This window comes from Macaca mulatta, chromosome 13, assembly GCF_049350105.2.
Source record: "Macaca mulatta isolate MMU2019108-1 chromosome 13, T2T-MMU8v2.0, whole genome shotgun sequence".
Taxonomy (NCBI): domain Eukaryota; kingdom Metazoa; phylum Chordata; class Mammalia; order Primates; family Cercopithecidae; genus Macaca; species Macaca mulatta.
In genome coordinates, this window is record NC_133418.1 from 67,651,917 (window position 1) to 67,654,269 (window position 2,353).

The 2,353-nt window shown below is 37.7% G+C and overlaps 1 pseudogene; it reads left to right on the forward strand.

Moving 5' to 3' along the window:
* Positions 1–970: 970 nt before the first annotated feature.
* Positions 971–1,980, forward strand: LOC100423344 (eukaryotic translation initiation factor 2 subunit 2 pseudogene; annotated as a pseudogene).
* Positions 1,981–2,353: the final 373 nt, after the last annotated feature.

A 2,353-nucleotide genomic window follows, 5' to 3' on the forward strand; every position in this document is an offset into this window, starting at 1 on the left:
GTGTGTACATATATACAATGTGTCTATATATATAATGTGTCTATATATATATATCAATATATGTATATATTGATATATACATTGATAAAGCTAGAAGCCATAATCTTAACCAAACTAATGTGGGAACAGAAAAGCAAATACCACCTGTTCTCTCTTATCAGTGGGAGCTAAACATTAAGTAAACATGGACAAAAAGAAGGTAAAAACAGACACTAGGGCCTTCTTGAGGGAGGAGGATGTGAGAAGGGAGAGGATCAGAAATCTGCTTACTGGTGACGAAATAATCTATCCACCTAATCCCTGTGACACACAATTTACCTATATAACAAACCTGCACATGTATCCTTAAACATAAAAGTTAAAAAAGGAAACTCAAATCAACAAGCAAAAAACAAATAACTCCATTAAAATGTGGGCACAATACATGAACAGACACTTTTCAAAAGAAGACACACAAGTGGTCCACCAACATTAAAAAATGCTTCGAATCACTAATCTTCATAAAGATGCAGCCCAAAACCACCATAAGATACCATCTCATACCAGTCAGAATGGCTATTATTAAAAAGTTAAAAAATAACAAATGCTGGCAAGGTGGCAGAAGAAAGAAAACACTTATATACTATTGGTGGGAATGCATATTTGGCCCTCTAGAGAGTAGTTTGGAGATTTCTCAAAGAACTAAAAACAGAATTATCATTGATCCAGTGATCCCATGTACTGGGTATATTCCCAAAGGAAAACAAATTGTCCTACCAAAAAAGAAAAAAGAAAAACACCAGCACTCGTATGATTATTACAGCACTATTTACAACAGCAAAGATGTGGAATCAACCTAGGTGCCCATCAATGGTGCACTGGATAAAGAAAATGCAGCCCTTTCACTGATGCAAGAGCCTAGTGTGGCAATGGGAGAGATATCAATGGGAGCAGAGCTGCTGCCAAGGCCTGGGGCTGACCTGTCTGACTTCCCATTCGTGCCGAGCCCACTCGAACTACAGGCACATCTGGGGACAAGATGATTTTTGATTCTACTATGGGCAGGAAGAAAAAGAAGCCATTTATGTTAGATGAGGGTGGGGATACCTAAACAGAGGAAAGCTAGCCCTCAGAAATAAAAGAAGTGGAGCCAGAGCCAACTGAAGACAAAGATTTGGAAGCTGATGAAGAGGACAATAGGAAAAGAGATACTTACGATGATCCAGATGACTTGATCTTTAATCAAAAGAAAAATAAGAGAAAAACAAAAAAGATATTTCACATTGATGGAGGTGAAGAAGATGTAAAGGATCTGAAGATTGAAAGTGATGTTTAAGAACCAGCTGAACCAGGGGATGACCTTGACATTATGTTTGTCAATAAAAACAGAAAAAGTGGAATTTCAAGTTCCCAGATGATAAAAAAATTACCAAAGAAAGATGAAGCCTAAAAGATAAAAAAGATGATGGCATCTCATTCAGTAATCAGACAGGCTCTACTTGGGCAAGCTCAGAAAGAGACTACACATATGAGAAGCAACTGAATAGAGTGTTCCACATCATGTAGGGACAATGCAGTTATGGTTTCTGGAGAGAAAAGGAAATTTGTCACAAAACCTCCTTATGTCGTGTGAGTAGGAAACAAGGAAACTTCTTTTGTCGACTTTACAGATATATATAAACAAATGTATTGTCTCCCCAAATACCTCCCTGCATTTTTGTTGGCTGAATTGGGTACAAATGGTTCTCTAGATGGTAATAACCAACTTGTAATCAAAAGAAGATTACAAAAGAAACAGATAGAAATTGTCTTGGAAGATACATCCATGAATACACCACTTGTCACGCATGCCTAACATGGAACACAATCCTGTGGAAGCACATCCAACTCTATTTTTTACAGAGAGAAATGTGTCATTCTAGAGAATCTATTGTCAACATCAAAACCAGCTTCCAGGTTGTCATGGGCAAGTGAACACAGCTCTGTGCCAAAGCTAACTAATTTGCTAATCACTGATTTTGCAAAGCATGCTGTGGAGATTTGCCTGGACAGGATTGCCATCAGAGTGGATACACCCTTGCACTAAAAACAAGATTTAAAAGGTGCCAAGTTCTTTGGTGAGTGGTTGGTTGGTCTGATATCCTTGCAAGATGCTGTTGTTCAAGCTGTTGACACACTTATTGCCTACTTGACAGCTGCCAGAAGAATGTAAGGAGGTGCTTTTTAAAAATCGTTCATAGATTTCTGTAAAATACAAGATAAATTAAAGTTACTGTAACAGGGAAAAGAAAGAAAAATGTGGTAGGTATACACCATGGAATACTATGCAGCCATAAGAAACAACAAGGTCACATTCTTTGCAGCAATATGGATG